This window comes from Artemia sp. Qi Xiang Cuo, chromosome 12 (assembly GCF_049724085.1).
Source record: "Artemia sp. Qi Xiang Cuo chromosome 12, ASM4972408v1, whole genome shotgun sequence".
NCBI lineage: Eukaryota > Metazoa > Arthropoda > Branchiopoda > Anostraca > Artemiidae > Artemia > Artemia sp. Qi Xiang Cuo.
This window is the reverse complement of record NC_142805.1, coordinates 38,511,275-38,537,204: the sequence shown is the minus strand read 5'-3', so window position 1 is coordinate 38,537,204 and position 25,930 is coordinate 38,511,275. Positions and strand designations below refer to the sequence as shown.

Sequence of the window (25,930 nt, the reverse complement as noted above, 5' to 3'; positions counted from 1 at the left end):
TATTACAATGTGTGCAAGCGCCAATGGCCGAGGGAGGGACAAGTTCAAGTTTATTATGGGGATACAGATTCATTATTGTTAAAAGTTAAGACAGATAATTTATTAGATGATTTGGAAAATGGAGAGTACACTAGCTCTCGGATGGATTACATGACCTGGGATGAGTCTTGCTATCCGGAGCTGGTGAAACGCCGGGCCGCAAATCAATTGTGAAAATTAAAATCTGAAACGGGATATGACTTGGTATTGCATGGTGTATTTCCCTCTCTGAAGGTGTACTGCGTGGAAAAGCCCAATGAGACTACCAAAAAAGTCTGCAAAGTTGTGCCTGCATACTATGTGAATGAAAATTTCAATATGAGTGTTTATAGAAACAGTATAGAGAATAATTTAGTTCCAAGAGCGAGTTTCATGGCCATTCACTCTTTAAGATGTATAAACTATACAGTTCGAGTGGAAAAAATGCCATGTCCACCATATCAGACAAAGTCTCTGTACTTGAGGGTGGTGTGAGAGTGCTACCACATGGCCATTATCTTACTTCAGATCTAATTGAATGTGTAAATTATAGAAAGCAACTCGGTTTGGAGAAAGCTCGTTAGTTGTAGGAGGGGGAGGGGGGCCGTCTGTTGCGGCGTTTTCGTCACAAGCTCGGCACTGCCTTTATTTTATATGTTTATAATTTTTTTTATTTTTTTCCGGTGTTTTATATTTATATTTATATATCTATAATTTTTTCATCAGCTCGACACTGATTTGTTATTTAAAAAAATTTTTACATTACGCAAAGTGGTAATATTCAAGTGTTTTTAAGTGTTTAATTATCTTTTATCGCCTGGGCCTCCCGTCCACCACGGGTGCCAGCTCAACCGCTGGCCGCCATGGGTGCCGGCCTGGTTGCCATGCACCCCCAAGTGTTTTTAAAATTGTTAAGTGCTTATTTCTTATGTACTTTGTAAATATATTTTAACATTTTGTATATTTTATGTGAATTAAAGTAACCATGTATTCTATTTCCTTTGAGAATTTATTCAACAGATTGAGGTTAGGTTAGATTAGTTCCATTTTGACATTGGAAGAGTATGTATCAATTTAAAACACCCTTCAGATCGTTTGTTTGTGGTCCGTCCAAGTCCGGCAAAACAACACTTTTAACAAAAATAATTAAAAAGCGTGATAAAGTGTTTTTAGATAATCCAAAAATATCTATTATTGCTAAAGAATATGGCGAGAATCTTATGCTAAAATAAAGATGACTGATCCAAGCATAAAATTTTATACAAGGACTTGACGTGTTTACTAGTATTGTGCCAAACTTGTGGTCGATTATTGACTATTTAGCTGAATCTATTGAAGATTGGTCATAGGAAATGTTAAAAGTGTTTACTGTCCGGTCCCATCACGAAAAAAAACTACTGTAACTGTTATACGGCGTAATCTTATCGATCACAATAAATACGTAAAAACACTTACTTTTAATTGTATTTACTATATTATTAATAGAGTTGATCTCAATTCGAGTCATTTAAGTGCTCTAAACAAACAAATCTACCCTGGCGAACCCAGGTTTTTACTTTCCGCATACAGTCAAACAACTCAAGCATGATGGAAAAGCAATACTCAAGCAGGGTCTTGACAAGGAATTTATTAATCTCTTGTTGGAACTTTGTTTAAATTTAATGGAGGGTAATGTTCAGCTGTCAGACCGTGTTAAGCAACAGACAAAGCAACATGGGTCACTTTTCCGTGCTCTAGCAAAAGAAAGCAAATTGTAAAAGAAAACGTCTTGTTCAATCGGGTGGTAATTTTTTTTCAGTGTTACTACCGATAATCGCTGGACTTGTAAACACTATTCTCTACGAATGTCTAAACCCTATAGATTGACACGAATGAACTTGCTCTTTTATCCAGTGAGCACTTTGAACATAATATTGTCAAATTTATTAACAATTAAACAACTACCCATAATGAAAAATGGTTATTTATTCAAAATGCCCTTCGTCGTGTCAACAAACATAAAACTTATCGTGAAAAAACCGCTCAAAGTCAATGTCGTTGATCAGCCTTCTGTTAATAGTAAAACTTTGAAAAAATAAGATTTATTAACAAGTGTTGCAGACTTGCTGCCTCAATCATATCGTGAACAAGGTAAAAGAATCTTGATACATCTTGCTGAAAATGAACAAATTGATGAGAAAAAGAATGAAGTTTTAATCCAGGGCAAGCCTTACAATTTAATTGATTTATTATCGGATCTGATTGCAAATCGTAAAAGAGTCGAATCCTTTGATGGCAATCTACATAATTTTTTAAAGTCGTCAAATTTTCCTAAGAGTCTTATCGGCAATAGGCAAATTCTAAAGAAATTAAAAGAACATAGTCCATTAAAGGTAAAAGATGATTTTAAATCTTTCTTGGAAAGCACACGTAGTGGTGATTTAACACCGGTAACTAGACAAAAGCAAAGACGTATTGATTCACCCGGTAGTATAAAAAAGGGTAGTGGACGGTTACGATCAAAATGGATCAAATTTTGAAAGGTGTTTCAAAATTTGATAGAAATGTGAAACTGTGATAGAAATTCACAAAAATACCAGATATTTCGGTTACATATGCAGTGACCGTCATCAGTATTAAAACTAAACTAAAACAATATAAAACAATACTATATATACGAAATCAAGTAAAACTACATATTGTTTAATTCTATAATTCTTTTCAAAGCAAAGGTGGAAGCTAGCCTTTACCTTCTTGAATTCGGTTCATTATCGTTCAATGATATAATACTTGGACAGAGGTAAACTACATTAGGTGGATAGAACTTTACTCTGTCAGATTTTAATAAATTATCGTAGGTAGGGTTCAGCCCAAATTCTCCTGTATTCCGATTCAAAGCTATATTCTTGAATAAGATTTTCTTTATTTCAAGAGTTTCACGAAAATTTTGCTTCAAACCCCGGTCCCTAAAAATCAAAGGGATATAATCAAAGAAAATAAAATGGTCTGGAAAATTGAAAATATGTTCTGAAAGGGCTGAAGTAAAGTCGTCAGACTTAAAATCTTGCTTTAAAGCCCAAGAAGTAGAATCTTTATTCTAGAATAATCTCATTTCCAAATTCTGGTAAGTACGTCCCACATATGAGCTTCGGCAAGTATATGGGATCTGAAAAACCCTACTTTGTTGCTCTAATGAAGTTTGATCCTTCCCAGAATTTAGAAAAATACCCAAAACATTATTACCCTTTAAAGCTAGCTTTAGACCATTGCTCTGTAAAATTCTTTTAAGTTTTTCATTTAGCCCATGTACATATGGTAAAGCACAAAAGACATCCTTTGCCCGAATCGTCTTTAAGACTTCCTTAGAAATGTCCAAAAGCCTTTTTATTCTTTTTGAAAAAGTCTGGCCAATTAACCACTCTGAATATATGTTACTTATTAGCATTTTTCTTAGATTAACTAAAAAAAAATTTCCGAAAAATAAGTTTTTCAAAGAAAAGTAAAGGCCCTTTTAAACTTAAGCTCAGTAGACAAAAATACTTTTTGAAATTCAAACTCAAAACGACCAGAAATTACTATTAAAGAATAAATGAAACCCAAAACGAACAGAAATTAATTAAACAATCATAGCAAAAACATACAACAAGTAATAAATAATTGACCTTCTTGGATTCGCTTCATTATCGTTCAATGATATAACACATGGAAAGAGGTAAACTACTGGATTCAACTTTACTCTGTCAGATTTTAATAAATTATCGTAGATAGGGTTCAGCCCAAATTCACCTGTATCCCGATTCAAAGCTATATTCTTGAATAAAATTTAAAGCCCAAGAAGTAGAACCTTTAATTCCATAATAGTCTCATTTCCAAATTCTGGTTAGTACGTCCCACATATGAGCTTCCGCAAGTACATGGGATCTGAAAGACCCTACTTTGTTGCCCTAATGAAGTTTGATCTTTCCCAGAATTTAGAAAACTACCCAAAACATTATTACCCTTTAAAGTTAGCTTTAGACCATTACTCTGTAAAATTCTTTTTTAAGTTTTTCATTTAGCCCAGGTACATATGGTAGGGCACAAAAGACATCCTTCGCCTGAGTTGTCTCTAAGACTTCCTTAGAAATCTCCAGAAGCCGTTTTCTTCTTTTTGAAAAGGTCTGGCCAATTATCCACTCTGAATATATGTTACTTATTAGTATTTTATTAGATTAATTAAAAAAAAAACTTTCCGAAAAATAAGTTTTTCAAAGAATAGTACAGGCCCTTTTAAACTTAAGCTCAGTAGACAAAAATACCTTTTGAAATTCAAACTGAAAACGACCAGAAATTACTATTAAAGAATAAATGAAACCCAAAACGAACAGAAATTAATTAAACAATCATAGCAAAAACATACAAAAAGTAATAATATAAATGAATAAATAGATCTTAAAGCGAGTAATGCTTAGATTGAATATGAATATCAAGCTTAAAACGAAAAAGAATATTTTCCTATTTAAGTATAAAGGAAACCTAAAACAAACAGAAATTAAATAAACAATCAATTCAAACAAACATACAATAGATATTAATGTACATTAATAAGTAAATATTAAAACGAGTGAAACTTAAATTGAATATGCAAATCAAGCTTGAAACGAACAAAAATCACCACAAACAAGAGTTTGGGTATTTTTAATACACATTTAATACACATCAATTTATAGGCCCAAATTACCCCCCCAAAAAACCCAACGGACCCAATATCCCCCTCCTCCAATCCCTACACCTTTTCCCTGACCCTGTGGCCTAATTGACCAAAATGTTTCTTCTTCTGTTGACTTCTGCTCTTTCTTCCTTTTTCTGCACTCTATTCTCTATTTCATTATCCTCTATTCCAGTTTTTGATCTTAAACTTCTGCATTCACATTATCCGTTCCCACGTTTATATTAGACTTTTGTTTGCCAAAAGTAAAAAGATTAAGAGGCGAATGAGATTTATCTTATATCGGTGGGCATCTGGGCAACACTGGCTCATCTGGTGCATCTGGCTCATCTTCTGGGCAACGCTGGGCATCTTATTTTGGTGCACCTGAAAAAAGTCAATGAATACAATAAAACACTATCTTAGTGCCTAGCCCTAAAAAGTATCTGAAAATTTTTATAATGAGTTTATTTAGGTATGAGTTTATAATGAGAAATTTTTCAAAGGGATTCCCTTATCCTCTATTCTAGTTTTGAATTTTACATCTGCATTCACATTAACCCTTCAAACTTGTATGTTGTTCTATTTGTTTGCCATTTAGGAACCAAGATTTAAATATAACTCCAGCAGGAGGAGGCGAACGAGATTTATCTTTTTTTGGTGTACCTGGAAAAAGTCAATGAATACAATAAAACACTATCTTTGTGCCTATCCCTAAAAAGTATCTAAAAATTTTTTAAAAATAATGAGAAAATTTTCAAAGGGATTCCTTTATCCTCTATTCCAGTTTGGAATTTTACTTCTGCATTCACATTAACCCTTCCAACTTGTATATTGTTCTTTTTTTGCCAAACAGGAAAAAAAAGCGAAATGTAACTCCAGGAGGAGGAGGCGAACGAGATTTATCTTTTGTTGGTGTACCTGGAGAAATTCATTGAATACAATAAAAAACTGTCTTAGTGCCTAGCCCTAAAAGTATCTGAATTTTTTTTTTCCATCCTCATTGTAGACTTGAGAAATACTAGAAAAATTTGTGTTGTAGGTCTAGCCTTAGGCAGAAATCATATATAAAAAGAGATATACCATTTGATCCTCTAATCAATGCAATTTTGGTAATAATTAACACTTGGAGACCATTTTATGGTAGCCCTAAAGAAATCTGAATACAAGGATAGGTGAAAATGCAGCCTGGTCCTACTGCAACTATAAGTAGTTTTTAATTGTTTGTTCAAGTTTGTTTTTCAAACAGAAGATTGAGGGAAAAAATTGTCACGAATCTTGGAAAAAAACCGTGGAAATAGTATCAGGGATTGACAACATCTATTTTATATATGAAAGACGGTAGAACCTTGAATAGAAAAAGAAAGAATGATTAAAGAAAAGCAGTGAAGATTTGACTGTCTAAATTAAAAATGCGTTTTTTTTATTGCTTTAACTTAATGGATTCTGTACTGATGTCAACCATGATGAAGTCCATATGTAGCGATGAAGATTTATTTGTGGCTATAAGCGATTATTAGCTATAAAAGAAAGGGACTGGGCTCAATTGTGGTCATAATTATTGACCGCGTCGAAGGTAATATTATGCTCAAAAGCCGTGAACTCACACCTTATAAGTCCTTCGATAGCGCCGCTTATAGCGCTAAAGATTGAGCCAACAAGGCTTGCGCCACCCTCAATGAATGGGAGAAAATAAGGTGTGTAGCCACATCAATGTGATCTTTTTTCTTCGAGCTATCTGGAGATCAGATTCCCTGGGAACGTCCTTGGAGATTTGCGAACTAATTACCTGTTATCAGACTAGATGCAGACATATAAAATGAAATAAACACAGGTAAAAAACAATAGATTTATTGAGACTTACATATTTACGTGAACAGCAGTGAGTCACTTCAAATGACAACAATGGTGACTGAGATACAACATGAAAGAATTGCCAAGCTTGAGTGGCGAATTAATTCTATCTGAATGGTCCTGATTCCAATTTACGAATCCTTTCAAAAAGCACTTTTACCCCACTATCAAACGTAACTCTTTTGTCCTGTGCTGTAAGGACTGGCCCACCATTGGCTCAAGTGGCCCAAGGATGCGAACCCTTCGTCCAATAGATTGTTTTAAATATTTCTGATGATTCAAACGTTCACACGGTTCTTATCATTTAAACTTCCTTAGAAATATTGTGCGAAGCACCTTTTTTTATTGCCCATTCTCTTAGCAAAATCCAAAGCTTGGATAGCACCGTTCTTTGTCTGAGGCTAACTATAGTTTTTTTCTCTTTGCTGATTAAGGACTTTTAATTTTTGAAACTAGATTTAATTTAATCATAGGAAGTCAGACTTATCTTTAGAAAGAAGGAACTTTATTTTGGTATTTTAAATACATCGCATTTTACTCACGCTGCATATTACCCTTCCCATCAATTAATGACGTCCCGTCATTAGTACTTGCTTGCCTTTGGGCTTTTAAAATGTTCGCAATTTATTAACTATTTCTTCTATATAATTCTTTTATATTTATGTTATGGCTTAATCAGGAGTGCTAAAAATTTTCTCTATTACTTTTCTTATTTTATTCTACGTTCCTATCTAAAATTCATCTACCGGACTAAGATTATTCATGGTTCTAGGCTAGCCACTATACTAAAGATTTTTTTTTCTACATCTAACACTGATTACTTTTACATTTCCAACATGGTTGGGGCTATTCTACTTTCACATAAGATTTTTTTTTGAATTCACTTTTTACAAGGATTTTTTTTGATTTTGCTGTCTATATGGCACACTAATTTCTATCTACGCTACATTAAATGAATAGCTCGACAACGCTACACATAACTCTATCTGGAAATCTAATATTACATACAAGTACGATTTAAAACACACAATATTGGGTTTACTATATTCACTGGTAAAATTAAAACACTTTCACTGGGGATGTTTGCTACGCAACGTTAATGATAAGATATTGGAATTTTTGAGTTATCAAAGTTATTAAGAAGCAACATATGTAAATTCACATCTATTTCATCATCATTCGAGTCTTTAGTGTACTCAATCCTTCTGTTGTAAATTATTGTCCTTCACTCTTTTCGTCTCCGCAAAATTTTTAAAGCACTTACGTTATGGTTTCTTCATGGGACAGTTCAAGCACGATTGTGTTCACACGACAAGCTTTCTCTAATTGTCAACTGGGAAATGATGCTTACAACTACAGGTGTGGGAATATGCTATCAGAGTTCATTCTCACCTGCTTTTTCACAGTTCATAGGGTGCCTTGTCATTAAGGGGTCGAACACTGGGAGTGAGTTTATTTTCTTCTCAGCATATCATTTTTGGGATATTTTGAGGCACAGAGAGAGTGTATTCTCGCTTACAATTGTTCATTTGTGTCTCTTATAAAATTGTTAGCTCATGGCTTGCGTCTATTAACCTTTGCGGTAACTCCTAGGTTAATCATGGGGGAATTGAAGTTTGGGTTTGGAACAGGTCGATATCAAACTATAGTGACTCCTTCAACATATTGTCTTTAACTTGTGGGAGGGGTATATTGTCACTGAGGGGTTGGTCACTGGGGTTAATTTTGGTTTCCAGGTCCATTGTTCAGAAATTATCTCGTAACACTCATGGAATAACAGAGATATGAACTTTCCACACAGAGGGGATAGGATGGATTTCGAGTGATGGTCGAAAGGGATTAAACGCGTGAGTCTGTGACACTTAAATAGTTTATGGGGTCATCAAGTATCATGACTATACGGTCATATGGTATATGGTTCCATAATGATTATCAAAGCCAACATTTATGTACTTATATCTTGTACTGGTCGATTGGGTTCTCCGAATTTATGTGATTATATAGTTGGATAAAGCACTGGACACTGAGATTCCAATATAATTTTACCTGATACGAAATATGGTTCGTGGTCGAAGAAACAATGATCAAAGGTAACTTTTGCTTTCCTGGACATAGCAGGGATAAAAATTGCACGGCGTGTATGTTAGGTACTCTTCGTTGCCTGAGGTATGATGGAATCAGATGCTACTAAGTTGTAAATGCACTGGGAAATTCATTGTAATCCTGAATATCCGATGCTTTAATCCACTTCCTGTAATAAAAATAACGAGGCAGAATCACACGTTCTTTAAAATAAATACTCATAGTACAAATAAGTCACTAATTGATCGGGTACATGAATTTTACGCTATGAGACAGAGTTAAGTAAATACACTAATATTAGTACAGAAAACGAAATTTTTTATCGTGTTGGTTATAATAAAACGACATAATTCCCATTGGGAAATTCAATACATAGAAGTTTCTTCTAAGTTGTTATAGCCTAACGACGTTATAAAATATTAATTCTTTAACTTTAAGTGTGGTCTCTTATTATACTTTCTAATATACACTACTACATACACTTTATTTTAACTTCTTTCAACACTTAGCTAATTTTACATTAGATTTAAAATAATCATTTAAACAGAGTTTTTGCTGTATGATTAAATTTGAGGTCTAATTTTACAACATATTTCATGCCTGCATTGTTCACGTACGTCCGTGCTGTTTATGAAACGCATGTTGCAGTGTCGTAACCGCACGGTTTTACGTAAACGACACTACAGTGAGGGAAAAAGACATAGCAAGGATGAATGGAGACCTCTATACCCACTCGTTTTCTAATGTCTTCCCTTTTTCTTGGCTTAGACGTTCTCAGGGGGTTCCGGGTTTAACCTCTGCATTTCAGCTGTTTTCCCGTGTTCTTCTCTTGGTTTTCGCCTTCTTAGTCTCAGGATTTTTCCGTAATTACAGGTCAATAGGGTTCTTATGGTCAGGGAAGTCGTGAATACGAAACATACGGCCAATAGTATGTTCCACCAGAAATTGTTGGATTCTTTGAGTTCATTCGTGTTTCTTTTTAGTCTTGTTACTTGTTGGAACTTGGTCTCGGAGGGTTTGGGGTCCAATTTCATAAAGATCTTCCATGCGTCATGGCTAGCTCGCAATGACTTTTCCTGCTTGGATATTACTCCATGTTTTACAATATCTTGGGCAACTGCGTGAACAACGAGGATTATGATGATATTCTTAAGCAGCATCTCATTGTTTGTTTCTAGAATTGACTTATCAATAATTTTACCAATTTTTTTGCAAAATTCTTTTGTTTACTGCTTTGTTATTATTATACTTTTTTTTCAAAGTCACTTTAATTTTCACTTAGGTTATTTCTTATTATGTAATCATTTTGTGGAATTGGCCAAAAAAAACTGATTTGTAGGCGTAAAACAGAATAATTATTTTAGGATTAGATGGGTTAGGAAAGTAAAGTTAGGACTTCCGAGCTTTATTCTGGTCGTGATATACCTCTATGACTGGTTGAGATATAACTTTAAAGCGTAGCTAATAATCGCTATACAATTTAATTTTACATTATATTTCTCGAGTAAGAAACACATGAATAAGCAAACTTGCAGCATATAGTTACACTGGTTTCCTATTTTATGTGTAGGCCTAAAATAATTATAATCTGTACTAAGACGAAATATTTCATATAATTCGACGCTTCTTTACTGGTATTTTCTTCCTTTGTATAATATCCATCTTGGTTAGGACATGGGTCGATTTTTATTGGAAAATCCGAGGGAACCGCCAAAACCCAACAAATTAAAAGCTGCGTGGGCTTTGAGTTCCTCCCCGGGCTTCCCACAAAACGTGGTCCAACACCACTTGTCGTTTTCAGTCGACCACGAGCTTCCTACCGTTGGTTATTTTCTGTTCCCACCTTTCTCTCTGATCACCAATGTTTTGACATTACTCGAATTATTATTATTATTATTATTTTTTTTCATTAATATTGACTTGGTTAACTTTACTTGCACACTGTTAAATTTATTATGGTGGATCACAAGTTGATTTACATAAGGGATTTGAAATTTGTCTTTACATTAATTAGGGATATTTTCATCTGTCAGGTTTTTTAACTGTTCTACCTGACTGTGTCGTTATTTTCTCCTCTGTTTCTTGCGGTTTTTTCTTTTTCGGTTTTTCTAGCGAAACAAGGTCGAACTTTTTGTATTGTTTTTTCAAAAACTCTTGCCCTTTTAATTTCGTTTGTTTCTCATGTGCGGCTGCTGAGGTCGGTCTTGATTTTCCTACTTCTTTAGCTGCTATAAGGTCTGATTCGCCGTCAGACTCTTCGGAACTAGTTTCCGACGAATCCAGATTAGAACTATTAGAGTTGGCACTTTTTGAGGTGTCGCCTCCCCTTCCTTCGTATATTTCTACTCCTTTGGAAGTAGAAGGTTTATTCTCTAAGTCCTTACTCTGAGTTTTCAACTCGGGAGATTTGAAAGATTCTTGAGAGCTTTGGGAGGAATCAATAGTTTTTGCGGAGTTCCTCCACTGTTTGAATGCCATGTCCTCAGGGGGATGGGGCATTTTTTGCACTAGGGTTTCCCTCCATGAAGTCCACTGTTTAGGTTTGACCTTGGACACAGTTATATCATGATATTGACCTTGCTGGTCATCCTTGGGAGTTTTATTCTCGGACAATGTACTTTAACTCGATTTTATGAGAAATTTTATTAAATCAACAGCTTCTTGCAGATTTGTTTTAGTTGAATCTTCGGGAGGAGTCTTCTTCATGGTAATACCGGGGTTTCTACAGATCTGCTCAATTCTTCCTGCAATGACAGGTACCTTTCTAGTGGTGTTGCAGGGGAATTCATATCGTCTGGAAATCTTTTGGGGGGACATGGGATCGAAATTCTATCGGGGAAAAATTGGGTTTTTGGAGATATTGTATAATCCAATTCTCCCGCGCTCTCTGATGATGAACTTTTTGAGCCTTTTGGCGTTTTTATTCTTACTGAATTAAAAATTCCTACTACATTTTTCATAGCTAAAAATTCTTCGAAGTTTTCCTCATCGATCTCATTCTCGAAATAGTCTTGCTTGAAATTAAAGGGTTTTAGCTCCGCCAATCTTGATTTAGGGGGCTCATTTTCTGCATCTGACGAATCAGTAGAGGAGGGATGTGATACCCATCTCTCTGGAAATTTGGCTCTTTTTATTCGGCTAACATGCGCCTAATAAGTTCTTCCACTATCGGGATTCTCCATTTTAAAAGTATATTCGTTATCGTACTTTTTGACTATTCTGTACGGTCCAGAATATTTGTTGGAAACTTTTTTGCCTTCCGGTTTTGCTTCGTTCTTTAGGTAGACGCAGTCTCCTACTTTGAAATCTATACTCCCCTTGACTTTGGGTTGGTTTCTTAGCTCTTGGTTTATTTTACATTTTTCCAGCTCTTGCCTAACTATTTTATAAGTTTTCCTCATCCTATTTATGAATTCTTGTTTGTAATTTTCCGAGCTATTATAATACTGCCGAGATTCAATAATCTCATTATGAGGGATTCTAAAATCACGACCAAAAAGTAAATAAAATGGATTGTCTTTGGTTGTTTCTGAATAAGCAGTGTTGATTACGTTAGTTAAATAAGGTAAGAATTGATCGCATTCTTTCTTATTTCCTTTCTTATAAATAATTAAAACTTTCAAAAAAACTTTATTCCTGTTTTATATTTTACCAATATCCTTTTGGTGGTGCGGGGTTGTCACCGATTTCCCTATATTAATAAAATTCATTAAGTCCTTTGTTACTTTTCAAACAAAATTTCTCCCGTTGTCACTCAAAATTTTATTTGGAAGGCCATATTGTAAAAATAATTTCGCTAATTCCTTACTGGTCGCATAAGCACCTTGATTTTTAAATGCTTTTGCAAAACTAAATCCTGCAAAATGGTCTATAACTGAAAGAATACAAGCATTAACTCTGTTGGAAACAGGAGAGCCTCTAATCGCTTCGTATAAGTTAAATTAGATATCGAAGGGGTACTTTGCTACCAAGATCTTTCCAATTGAAGGATTAGGATAAGCTGGGGGGATTTTTCTCAATTTACATGCTTTATATGCACTTACAAAGTCTTTAGGTTTTGTTATTGCCGACGGTACGTAAAAATATTGTTTTTATTTATGGAACGTTTTCATTACTCCTAAATGTCCACCTATATCTGAATGAAAACATTCAAATGCAGGTGCTATTAAGTTTTGTGGTAATACAGATATTATTAAAGTTTGATTTCGTTTTGTCTCAGCAGTCACGAACCTACAAAGTATTTCTTCATCGAGATTATAGTAAAAATTATCTATCTCTTTTCTAAGACTTTTGAATTTATCCGGTAACGCATCGTTATTCACAAAAAATTTAATAAGCACCGAACACATATCGTCCTTTTTTTGCTTTCTTTTTATATTTTCTAACGACAAGGGGCAATAGTTAACCTTATTTTCCTTTACCGTTTGCTTGACTTTGTTTTTCTTACTTCCATGTTTTCTCTTAGCATTGATAGTGTTAGCTTCATTTTCCGACGGAATATTTTCTGGGCATCTACTCAAAAAGTCACAAGCTGCGTTTTGTTTAACTTTTAAATGTTCAAATTCGTAATCTAGGTCATGGATTCTCATAATCCATCTAGGTAGAATTCCCGTGGGGTTTTTAAATGTGTGCAGGTACTGCAAGCTTTTATGGTCTGATCGTAGTATAAATTTTCTACCAATTAAATAGTGTCTAAATTTGTCCAAGTGGTGGATTATAGATAATAATTCTAAGTTTGTAGCGGAATAACTACTTTCGCCCTTTAATAAGGTTCTACTCGAATAGCATATAACTTTTTCTATTTTTTTTTATTAGAAGGTCCTTGTAAAGGATCAGGGTTTCCCATGGGAATTATTTGCGAAAGAATAGCCCCAATGCCTTTTGAACTAGCATCGGTCGTGACCACAAATTCTCCGTTTTCGAAATCAGGAAGTGATAATATTGGTTCAGAAGTGAGCACCTTTTTGAGACGGTCTAGGGAAGTTTGAGCTTCCTGGGACCAGGTAACACTTTGGGAGCTCCATTTAGTTAATTCCTTGAGGGGTTTTGCAATTTGGGCGTAATTGGGCACGAATTTTCTAAATTAACCAGTAAGACCTAAAATTCCCCTTAATTCTTTCATTGTTCTGGGGAGTTTGAGGTTTTCAACTCATTTTATTTTATCAGGGTCTGGGGATATCTCTCCTTGTGTTACTACTACCCCTAAAAATTTAATTTTAGGTTGAAATAAATTTACTTTCTCAGGCCGGCATTTTAAATTGCCCTGTCTGAACTTCTCGAACACCTTAGCTAACGTTGCTAAGTGTTGTTCAGCATTTGGTCCCATGCACATGACATCATCGACAAAATGAATGATATTCATTAATCCTCTTAACAGGTGCAATAGGGGGTTTACGTAGCGCGCTAGAACTTATTTTCAGTAGAAATGATACCCTCAAGTATTCATATGAACAACATTCAGATGATGAAAATCCAGTCTGATGGACATCTCTTTCGGCTATTTTCACTTGGTGGTTGCCCTCGGCAAGGTCCAAAGAGGTATAAAATTAGTTTTAGTTTGAAATTGAGGCAAGAATTTCATCTATTATTGGTAGAGTAAATTTATCGCTAACTAGTTGTATGTTATGGACTCTATAGTCTACTACAAGTCTAAGATCACCATTCCTCTTTGGTACTAAGATCACTGGTGCACTATACGGACTTATACTTCGGTGTATAATTTCATTTTTTTCTAATTCATGAATTTTATTTTTTAACCACTCTTTGTGCTTATATGGCACACGATATGGCTGTTTTGCTACGGGATTACCAGTCGTTAAAATTGAATGTTCATAAAAAGGTATCATTCCCATGTCATATTCAGATTCGGAGAATAAATCCATAAAATTCCAAAATAAATAGCATAATTTGTTATTAAGTTCCTTGTCCGTAATATGATCCATATTAAATTTGTTTAAAAATTGCAATTTAGTTAAAGGAAATTTGTTATTTGAGGTTTCAATGCCGTTAACTAGGTTTCTTTTAGAATTTTCCCATCTATTTAAATCATTCTCCGTTAAAACCTGGATTTGAACTAAACACGTCCCTTTTTTTATCGTAATTGTATCATTTTCGTGGTTATTAGTTACCCATATAAAACCTTCTCCTTTGTCATAATATATAATCTGTTCCTCGCATAGCAGATTCTCGGGAATTTCAGATGGGGTCGCAAACCATATTTCGGATTTGCTAACCACTGGCTCAATCATCTGTGATATTTGAATTTTTTGCATCGTTTTGGGAGGGACTTTTGTTTTCCTTATCGCGAATCCATAATAGTGCTCTTGGTTTTCATTATTTATTAGACTCATACTGGCGCTAAGCTTTGCCATTGCGGCCTCTTGCGCCGTCATGTTGGGTTTTACTATGTTTTTCCATAGTTCCGCTATTTTCATGATTTTGTTTGACCTCTATTGTCTCATATCTCCTATTTCTATTTTTGCGAATTCAATACTTTTATTATTTAAATTTACTTCCTCTCTGCAATGTCTTTCAGAATAATCTAACAAATTTATAATTATGCCATGTCCTTTTTGCGAGACATGAGGTTCAAAATATTGCGACATTATACCGTCAGAAATTTTGTTTACTGTTATGTTGTCTTCGTATCCTCTGTTACGATTTCTTAAGGTAGAAATTTCTTCCCCTACCTTAGCTGGGTAGACAAGCCTCTCGTTTGCTACGTCTACTAGTACTCTATTGGACCTTAAGAAATTTGCGCCTATAATTGCTTCATACGGGAAGTTATCGCATATTATAAAATTTGTCTGGAAGATCCTATTGTCCCTTTTTACGTTTAGGCAAATTGAACCCCTTGCATCCAGTTTATGCCCTGTCACACTAGCTAAATTGGGATTATTAGGGTTTCTCCGTCGCCTAATATGCAGAGGCAACATATTAAATATGCATGAGCTTATAATATTAACTGTAGCTCCGCTGTCAACTAAAGCCTTGAAGTAAACGTTTTCTATACAAAAATCATTAAATATAGGTAACTTGTTATGAATATCACTACAAGACGGCACTATCATTTTTTGGACCTATTAAATATTCCAGGGACCCTCTGGGTCCAATTTTTATTTCTGAGGGGCCTGAAATGTTTCTGAGCATTTATTTTACGTGTCAGTGCCTGTAATAGATATTCAGACGTATTAGTTTCCGTGGGCATATCTAATTGATTTACGTCTGTCTGCCTTCACCATGTATTATTATGGTAGTGTAGCTGTCCTGTGTCAGTGCCGCTTGCTAGCACTGACTGCCAATGCCGTCGGCTTACAAAATTTTCATTTCCCATCGGCAAATTTTCGTGATTTCTATATAGCTTTCTCGCATTATATTGGCTTTGGCGAGTATTTGGGTTTTCAAATCGGTAATTGATTTGTTTTTTTTGGGAGGAGGGTTATACAAGTTTGGTTGGTACCTGTTGTAAGGTACTGATTGGTGCAATCCTCCCTGGCTATAGCCTAGTGCATGACCGGTGCTAAAATTTGTTCTTCCAAACAAATGGTTGCCGTAATTTTGTGTATTACCAACAGCAATTCTTGGTATGCGATTGGGGACATAACGGCACTCTCTCGCGATATGCCCAACACGATTACAATTATAGCACCTTATTATTCTAGGGTTATTTTCGTAATTGGATTGTTTGATAGGCTGAAAACGTACTGTTTTCTGCCTAGCGAGTTCTTGCGTTTTATTTCTTTGTGGCACTGGGGAGTTATCCCTTGAAAAGAAATTGGGGGACGCCTGATCGCTCTTGAACTTTATGTTCGCATTTGAATCGCCTAGGCTATTTATTTTTGCTTTACTGTGATTTTCAACCATCGTGTCGACTTCAATCAATCTCTCTATCTCCTGAACTGCGAGATCCAACGTCTGAATATTTTTCGATATTACCACTCTATACAGTTTGGGGGGTAGCCCTTGCAAAAAGGTATTTAGTATGACTTTTTTATACAGCTGCCCTGAACCACTTCCATATTTTGCCTCTACCGAAATGCGTATGTTATCTACATATTCTCTTATATTTTGTGAATAGTCAAAGCTCACCATTCCGTGTTTTAATTTATTTCTGGAACTGGTTTCGATAAATCTATCTTTAAATGCTCTTAACAATTTGTCCACCGTGTTTATTGGGAAGTTGGCTTCATTGCCTATGGTATGTTAAATCTGTTTTAAAAAAGTTAAGGCCTGGCCTTTTAGTCGTAGTAGGAGCACGTCGAATAACCCTCCTACCTCTGTTTTTGTTAGTTGTACAAACTGGGCCAGTTGAATATTGAATTCGTCAATATCTGATTGACCATTGTACTCCGGAATAGACTTCGCTATTTCTATGTTTTTCGCAACTAACTTTTGTGCCATTAATTTTTCTTCTAAATCCTTTGCCATTTTATTTTGTTTCAATAATTTCAAATAAATTTATTTTTTCACTTAACCTATTTTGGGGGAGGCTATTATCTCCTATGAGATATTTTAAAGGGTTTCCTGTGGTAGCTTAGCGGTTATAGGCCTAATCACTATACTTATATGTCTGTATCTCTCAAATAATTAAATTTAAATTATAAAGTTTTATAGCCTAATTAGTTCGCAAGTTTTCCTCCAATTGCCGACAGCGCCATTTGTAGCAATGAAGATTTATTTGTGGCTATAAGCGATTATTAGCTATAAAAGAAAGGGACTGGGCTTAATTGTGGTCATAGTTATTGACCGCGTCGAAGGTAATATTATGCTCAAAAGCCGTGAACTTACACCTTATAAGTCCTCCGATAGCGCCGCTTATAGCGCTAAAGATTGAGCCAACAAGGCTTGCGCCACCGTCAATTAATGGGAGAAAATAAGGTGTGTAGCCACATCAATGTGATCTTTTTTCTTCGAGCTATCTGGAGATCAGATTCCCTGGGAACGTCCTTGGAGATTGGCGAACTAATTACCTGTTATCAGACTAGATGCAGACATATAAAATGAAATAAACACAGGTAAAAAACAATAGATTTATTGAGACTTACATATTTAGGTGAACAGCAGTGAGTCACTTCAAACGACAGCAATGGTGACTGAGATACAACATGAAAGAATTGCCAAGCTTGAGTGGCGAATTAATTCTATCTGAATGGTCCTGATTCCAATTTATGAATCCTTTCAAAAAGCACTTTTACCCCACTATCAAACGTAATTCTTTTTTTCCTGCGCTGTAAGAACTGGCCCACCATTGGCTCAAGTGGCCCAAGGATGCGAACCCTTCGTCCAATTGATTGTTTTAAATATTTCTGATGATTCAAACGTTCACACGGTTCTTATCATTTAAACTTCCTTAGAAATATTGTGCAAAGCACCTTTTTTATTGCCCATTCTCTTAGCAAAATCCAAAGCTTGGATAGCACCGTTCTTTGTCTGAGGCTAACTTTAGTTTTTTTTCTCTTTGCTGATTAATGACTTTTAATTTTTGAAAATAGATTTAATTTAATTATAGGAAGTCGGAATTATCTTTAGAAAGAAGGAACTTCATTTTGGTATTTTAAATACATCGCATTTTACTCACGGTACATATATACCCTTGAAATATCAAATGGTTTACGATTTCTCTACAATCTTCCACCTGATAAATGTTGTTTGATTATTTTTCCTTCCTGAAATGGATTCATGAGTGTATGCCGGGACCCTGAAATATCGTTCCAAGTAAACCCTAGCTTTTCTTCTCGTCTAGGTGAAAACTTGCATACACTACATATTTCAGTAAGACAAAAAGCTGAGACAAACATACATAACATAAAGCACACCAGAACAATGATATTATCTATGTTCATTCAGAACAACTGAATTATGGCCACAAACCATTTCGCGATTTAAATATTTATGCACGAGTGTACATGATTTTAAACTAGTTCTTGGTTAACGATTAGCATTTCTGGATGGCTGAACAGACGTGTCTAACACGACAAAGTTTTAAAAAGAAAAAAGTCATTTCTGGACCATCAACTTTTGGGCCCTACATTTCCCAACAGATATGTTTATTATCTTACATACCAATTATTTTCTGCACAAAATTTCAAAAAATATAGCCTCTTGGTTATTTTTTGCCTTCAAATTCTTCTTATTTTAAACACCTAACACTCTTTATTTAGTTATAGAGGCGTAGAGATTACAGAGGATCACTTGAAATAAAACGAATCTTCTCGTATTCTAACAGTGGTATTCACAATTTCTAACTGAATTTTTTTCTAACTGAAAGTAAGGAGCGACATTAAAACTTAAAATGAACAGAAACTATTCCGTATATGAAAGGGGCTGTCCCTTCCTCAACGCCTCGCTCTTTACACGAAAGTTTTTTATTGTTTTAAAAAATAGAGTTGTGAGAACGAGTCAAACTTAAAAAAAAAAATTCTCTTCTGGAAATGATAATCAAGATTAGAAATTAAATACTGGGTATCAGTTTGTTTGTATATATATATATGTTCAATTCAGTGCTTTAATTTTTTTATTTTAAGGGGCGGATCTTCGGAAATGATACCCATAACGAAGTCCAAAATATTAAAGAAAATTGTATCCTTTTCTGATAGTCTTTTTTTTTTAATTCCTAAATTACCCGGCCCAAATTACCCGAAAAAAACCCAACGGACCCCATATCTCCCCCCCCCCAATCCCTACACCTTTTCACGACCCTTTGGCAATAATAAAAAATTCCTTTATTATTCCAAGAAATTCCAAAATTCCAAGAAATAATTACTTTATCATCAAATCCTTAAGAATATCAATCGAACACTATCTCATTATTTACTCCTGAAAATTAGCTAGCTACATTTAAGTGTACACCATTGGTCCCCTAGCTCATTTCATCTTTGTTTTCAACTCCTGTAGAAATTCAAAATAGGAAACTCCCATTTTTGTCCCATCTTCAACAAGCCGATTGAAGAAGCTGGTCTTCTCGGGTGCCTCATCCCTAAAAACTTGTACAGCTGCTGGATAACTCTTTTCATTTTGCAATAGATCAATGAACTTCCTTAAGTTGTAAGATTCTGGCGTGTCTAAGGTAGGAAGTTCGTACATCGTTTCAACTTGTCTAGGATCGTAAACACCAAAGACAGCCCTACAATATTGGGGTGGTGATGTCCTACCAACTAAGATGAAAATATAACTACCAGCATCCATAAGGTATATGCCAGTCATGTCCACTTTCTCTGAGGACAGCTGCAATCGTGGAGGGTCAATCTCTTCATCGAGTGTGTGGACAGCATAAAGATCTGGGTAAATGTGCTGAATCAACTCAGGAAGAGGAAGAGTTTTCATATTGGACAAGTCGAACACTTTTTCGTCAAATTCTGATGCCTGATTACAAAAGGCAACTGTTTTTAATAGAGCCAATATATACACAGGGAGTAGGCTTAAGGTGGGAGGAGCCAAAAGTCGGCCACTCCCGACGTTTTGCAGTGCCTTATAGGCAGACAGTGGATCAACTGCTGCGTTCACAAAGGCCTTTCTTGCATCATTTATAGATGCAGTCATTGATCTGTCTACACCCATTTTTGCAAGAAGGCCAACAATACACTGTTGATCAGCGCTACTAACCACTTCGCTGACTTGTGCCGTAAGAGGCAGACTTAATGTGTGTACTCGTATTCTCCTCTCTCCCTTTGAAGTGGTGTATAAGACAGCTGCTTGGAAGCACACATTATTTTGATCAGCCATTGATTCACTAATGGAAAGCTGTAGGCCAAACCCAGCATCTGGATTGATGTTGGCTAATTTTTTATATAGATCAGTTGATTGAACAGACATGTTCCCGTGAAAAGTGTGAATAGAGAGACCCGTGGTGCATCTGATTCTCATCTCAGCTTCAAAACCAATATTTCTAATAAGATACCTTCTAAGAGTTGATTCAAACCTTCTTAATTCTAACTCATTCTTGTCAGCACTAAAATTGGGAAATTTATAGATACTCCCTGATGAAAATTTGGCAACACAACCGACAGTGGCAATATCTTGGACTTCGTGGCCAATAAAAAACAAATCGGTAGCTATCTGTTGACCAGTATTGTCAAGGGCCATATTCCTATAAAAGTCAGTAGCAGGTAAAAGAAGCCCTGATGCTTTTTTCAGTCGTTCTAATGCACCGGGTCCAATTGTAGGCAGCGAATTTAAGAATACAGATATTCGTCCTCCAGTTGGCCAAGCTAGTTTTGAAGCGGCTTGAAGTGCAGAGCCTAGACAACTCCCAGTGTTTTCGTACCATTCCTTCTACATTCATCAAATCAGGTAGGACTTCGAGAAATTTTCGTATTAAATCTTCACAGTTAGACCTCTTTGCCAATAACCCTCTAGCCTTTGGTATGAAAATTTCATCAATATCAGAAACGGGGATCAATTTTGGTTTTGTTGCTCCCTCATCCAAGACAACAAAATTGACTGATGAGCTAAATGTAAGAAATGCAAATTGAGTTCGTTCATCACCAGGTATCCTGTCAAATTCTTCCAATAAAATCTTTGAAAATAGTTTCAAATAACCAGAGCATATAGATACCCTTGAAGTCTCCAACACAAAAACGTATGTTGCAGGGGGTGGAGTTCTGGTAATATAATCACAAGGAACAATATACTCTATAGTAGAATTTTGTACTTCTGGTCTTCTAAATGGGCTAGACAAGTACTGCATCGTTCCTGGGTAATATAAAAAGTCTTCTGGAAATTTGTTGGCTTCAAAACAGATATTACATTTCCAGCGTCTTTGATCAATGAAAGAAACAAAAGGATTTATATAGGCTCTACAGTTTTTACACCTGGTAATATTTGTTGCGGTCACATCTAGCAGTTGCAGTTGCTGCAAGTCTTTAAATGGATGAATTAAAATACCTAGAGGAAGTCCAGCCCTTTCCAGTATAGACTGTGTCTCTGGAATTTTCCTTAGTGTACATCTCATTACTTCACTGCTACAGTTTAGTTGATTCAAATGTTCTTTTTCCAAATTAATAGCTGGAAGAGTTACTCCCTCTGGTGGCAAAATATCACGAGTAGTTAGTAAGTCTATAGCTTCTGTCCCCCAAAGTCTATTAAAACCACTTTGAGCTACACTCATCTGATTAAACTGAGAATTCAAAGAATTTTGGTGAGGCTGTTGCATTAAAGCATAGTTTTTAGGATGTTGCTGACCTGATGGCTGGATGGGTCTCATCATATTAGCTTGCATTGGGCCTGAAACACCATTCACACCTGGTTGCAAATCTACAAATCCATTCATCGTCGAAGGTTTTGCAATAGAAGGTGGTTGTTCTGTTACTGGAAACTGCCTCTGTGAAAGGCTTGGTTGATTAGATAGAGCACCAGGTTGCATTGACATGGAAGATGAGGCAGAAGGAGGGTCTTGGACATAATTATTGTGTGGGGGCCTTGAAGGCGTTGAAAAGGGTTTTCTAGCTAAAGAAGGTTGTGCTTGATTAAATGATTGAGGATTTGCAAGGGGATTAGAAACAGATGATGATAAAGGTTGAGCCATTCTTTGAGTTAGGATTTCCGATGATCTGGAAGGTAAACCATTATAGATTGGTGTAGAAGTTGTTAGTGTAGTTTGAAGCATTCTTTGAGTTGGTAGTCCTTGTGGTCTAATAGGTAATCCATCATAAATTTGTAGAGAAGGTAAAGGACTTCGTAGGGAGACTTGTTGATTATTGCTACTATACGGACTGGATAGTCTCTGTGCTTGACTATTCTGAGGAAGTTGTGTATTAGGTGGCCTAAACATTCCAACTTGGGTTAGAGGTGAAGGTGAATTTGGAGAAGAAGTATTTTGGTCACTAGCCTGATAATTTTTCTGTCCATTTTCATTTGAGAATTGCATACTGAAGGTTGTAATTGTGTTCTCAGGTCAGGAAAAATCATGAACTATATCGATCTATTATGTAACAAACAAAAAATAAAAATAATTAACAAAATTTCAAACATTTTTCTAGTTTTAATTTTTTTAATTATTGCTCAGATACCATAAATATTATTGCAGTTTACACAATAACTTTAGCGTTCCTGGACTGAGAACTATTGCATTCAATTATTATTCCATATATAGCTAGAACCTACGGTTATGACGTCACCATTCATCAAGCTTGTGCATAAAATACAGTTTTTTGTAAAAAGGGATTCTATTTCATTGATTTTTTAATTATTCAAAAGATGATTCAAAAGAGGCTCCAGAGCTTTTAATTTTCGTTCGAACGACCCCTTTTGTGGCATTCTAGAACCACTGGGTTGATATGAAAAACCTCTACAGTAAGATTTTATAACACACTGAATCTGATTGTTTGATTATCATTAAGATTCTATGACTTTTGGGGGGTGTTTTCGCCTATTTTTGAAAACAATGCACATATTCTTAGGCTTGTAACTTTTGATGGGTAAGACCGAACTTGATGAAACTTATATATTTAAAATCAACGTGTAAATCCAATTCTTTCGATGTATCTATTGGTATCAAAATTCCATTTTTTAGAGATTTGGTTACTATTGAGGTGGATCGCTTTTTACTTGCAGTTCCTTACCACGAATTGTTTGATTAAATCTCTACAACTTTCACAATATTTCGCAACAGCACACCAAATTTATATTCCGGAATATGCAACTGAGGTACCAATAGGGACACATTTATTAAGTATCGTCATGATTCTTAACTGTTATCTCAAGTCAATATAATTTCCTTGTTGTTCATGCCAAGAGACTGTAAGTTTTCCATATAGAGGTTCTGACAAGGCAGTTCTAAAAATAACTTCAAAAAATACCAGATATTTCGGTCACATATGCAGTGACCGTCATCAGTATTAAAACTAAACTAAAACAATATAAAACAATAGTGTATATACGAAAGCAAGTGAAACTACATATTGTCTAATTCTCTAATTCTTTTCAAAGCAAAGGCGGAAGCTAGCCTTGACCTTCTTGGATTCGGTTCATTATCGTTCAATGATATAACACTTGGACAGAGGTAAACGTCCTAATAGCCGAGTCCCTTCAAGATTTACAATCTCAGGCTAAGAGCGTTCACTCGTCCACCAACCTCTTCGGGATGGCAATCAACACCTCAAAAACGAAAGCCATGCGCTGTTCATGCAAATTCGATTCCCACGTAAATCTCAGCCTCCAGCTTGGTGAAGGTACCATTGAGTGGGTGGAAGGCTTCGCCTACCTTGGGAGCTTACTTACTTATGATAACAACCAACTCAAAGACATCAAGAGACGCCTGACACTCGCGAACTCCAGTTTCAAAGCTCTGATACCCATCTGGAGGAAAACGGACTTAACAACAAATCTTAAACCGAGACTTTTCTACTCCCTCATTAGTCCAATCGCAATCTATACCTGTGAGTCCTGAACACTTAAAACAGACGATCAATGCTGCCTTGCTGCCTTTAAAACCAAATCCCTACGACACTTCGCTGGTATCACCTTCCATGACAGAATCTCCAACTTCAAGCTTCTCCATAATCTGAAAGTCAAATTTACAATACTGTAAAAAATAAAACTACAACATCTCAAGTGGCTTGGACATACCCAACGCATGGCTAGCACTCGTCTCCCGAAGATAGCCTTCGATGGACGAGTACACGGTTCTCGACCCAGAGGTCAGTAGAGTAGTAAGTTCCATTTCTAGCCGATTATGTTCCTTCCTGTGCTATTTGGGGGGATTACGTTCCATGGCACCTTTCCAGAGCATGTACTTATGGATTTGCTTGCCTTATGTTCTTTGGTACCTTTCCAGAGCATGTACTTATGGATTTGGGTGGATTATGTTCCCTCCCATGCTATTCTAGGAGCTTATGTTCCTTCCTATGCTATTACAAGGGCTTATGTTCCCTCACAAGCTATTTTAAGGGCTTATGTTCCCTCCAATACTTTTCTATGAGCTTATGTTCCTTCCTATGCTATTAAAAGGCTTATATTCCCTCCCATGCTATTTTAAGGGCTTATGTTCCCTCCCATTCTATTCTAGGAGCTTATGTTCCTTCCTATGCTATTACAAGGGCTTATGTTCCCTCCCATGATATTTTAAGGGCTTATGTTCCCTTCCATGCTATTCTACGTTCCCTCCCATGATATTTTAAGGGCTTATGTTCCCTTCCATGCTATTCTATGTTCCCTCCCATGATATTTTAAGGGCTTATGTTCCCTTCCATGCTATTCTATGTTCCCTCCCATGCTATTCTAAGGGCTTATGTTCCCTTCCATGCTATTCTATGTTCCCTCCAATGATATTTTCAGCGCTTATGTTCCCTCCCATGCTATTCTAGGAGCTTATGTTCCTTCCTATGCTATTACAAGGCTTATGTTCCCTCCCATGCTATTTTAAGGGCTTAAGTTCCCTTCCATGCTATTCTATGTCCCCTCCCATGTTATTCTCAGGGCTTATGTTCCCTCCCATGCTATTTTAAGGGCTTATGTTCCCTCCCATGCTATTCTAGGAGCTTATGTTCCTTCCTATGCTATTAAAAGGCTTATGTTACCTCCCATGCTATTCTATGAGCTTATGTTCCTTCCTATGCTATTACAAGGGCTTATGTTCCCTCCCATGCTATTTTAAGGGCTTATGTTCCCTTCCATGCTATTCTATGTTCCCTCCCATGCTATTTTAGGAGATTATGTTACTTCCTATGCTATTACAAGACTTATGTTCCCTCCCATGCTATTCTAGGAGCTTATGCTCCTTCCTATGCTATTACAAGGCTTATGTTCCCTCCCATGCTATTTTAAGGGCTTATGTTTCCTTCCATGCTATTCTATGTTCCCTCCCATGCTATTCTAAGAGCTTATGTTCCTTCTTATGCTATTACAAGGGCTCCGTATTTTCAAAAATAAGGCAAATTTTCTCAAGCGCGTAACTTTTGATGAGTAAAACTTAAATTTGTTTCTAAACTATTCTATAATAATCCTATTTCATTTTCTTTCATTACCATTAACCAAATTAGCAGTATATAAAAGATTTGTTATAACACAGAAGTAACAAATAGCTTATCATACTTTTCTATAGATTTATAAAACCTTACCTGTAATTTCTCTTTTAAGCAAGATGTTTTCTAATGCAAAAATCCATTATTTCTTTAAACAAACTCTATATAAACAAATCACTATTTCACAATTGATGGTTGAACAAACGTTGTTAAACTGGGATATGTTTTTGCACTTAGCTTTGTGAGTATTTAATCCTTTATCAAAATAAGCCATCGGGAAGGTTGAATATTAATCCGAAAGGTATAATTTGAATGTTAATCGCTCGTTACAAAGTGGGTTTCAAATAACCGG

The 25,930-nt window shown here is 35.7% G+C and overlaps 1 pseudogene; it reads right to left on the bottom strand.

The window, feature by feature from the left end:
- Positions 1-19,483: 19,483 nt before the first annotated feature.
- Positions 19,484-22,484, bottom strand: LOC148946094 (protein transport protein Sec24B pseudogene; annotated as a pseudogene).
- Between the last annotated feature and the right edge of the window lie 3,446 nt (positions 22,485-25,930).